This window comes from Zerene cesonia, chromosome 9 (genome assembly GCF_012273895.1).
Source record: "Zerene cesonia ecotype Mississippi chromosome 9, Zerene_cesonia_1.1, whole genome shotgun sequence".
In the NCBI taxonomy this organism is placed as follows: Eukaryota; Metazoa; Arthropoda; class Insecta; order Lepidoptera; family Pieridae; genus Zerene; species Zerene cesonia.
Window position 1 is genome coordinate 1545662 of NC_052110.1, and position 1255 is coordinate 1546916.

The following is a 1255-nucleotide window of genomic DNA, read 5'->3' on the forward strand; positions in this document are numbered from 1 at the left end:
AGGGGCTCACATACAAACGTGAGAAATTAGTTTTGATTTCAAAACTATTAAAAGTATGGTAAGTTTTTATTGAGTGTCTTTCCTACCCATCATTAGTTTATTTATTACTGCTATATTAATATTAATATATATATTATTACAATTTATATTTATGTAAAAATATAAAAACTTCTTTAACAATGCATTGTAGCCAATGGGTTCTTGAGCAATCAGTATTTGCGAGAAGCATCTATAGTAATGATGTTTCAAATAATTCAGATTTTGGTAAAATGGTAGATTAGATTCATTTAGTATATCAATTATCAAGTACACAATCAGTAGTTTATTTAGGTTAAAAGAATCGTTAATTCTTATTTAAACTTAGAGTTCATTACATGAGAATACTTATATAGAAATTAAAGAAATATGGTCGTCCGGGCATAGTTGTTTTAAGAGATATTTTTCATTCACTTGGTTACTCCAGGAGTGATTGGTTCATGAGTATGTTCACAGCTTGTCTCTTTTTCAATGCATATATCGTTTTAGCTGCAACATAACACAAGGTAAATTATTGTAAAATCAGACACCTTGCAGAGTTATACATTTATTAAGTTATTGTTTTATTTTTCTCATTATTAGCTTTCTTTTGAGCTATTCTTATCACTCTTGCAAACTGTACAAAACTACCCACAAATCATATCCCAATAATCGGGGTCATTCACTTCATCCAATATATTGTGAATCGAGAGCATATCTGACCGATAGTACCTAACCCTAATGAGAGCGGCCGGCCGAAAGTACCCCGTACATCAAAACAAACACGGCGCCACGTGTCCATTCAGAATATATTCGACAAATTGCTGATGAAGTACGAAATATGTCAATTATAATTAATAGGGAGAGATTATTGGTAACGTATTGTAGTGGACGATAACAAGCGACTTTTGTGCTGTCGAGCCGATCGAGATCGGTCGAAGTTGTTTGTAGTGCAATTAGGTTTTTGATTGGTGATTTATTGCGAACTTTTAATTTTGATTCCTATATGTAATACTTTTAGTGTCATATTTCAAAACATGACAGCTATGACTGATTGATTACTTAAGTTCTACATCTACCTATATGTACCTTTTGATCACATTTATTTTTCTTTTTAAATTCGAACTAAGTGTTTTCTTACGTTCCACCAACATTTTATTTATTTTTTTATTTATAATACTTTATTGTACAAAACAGAAAAAAATGGTTTATACAAAAATTTAATATGGCACAATGAAAT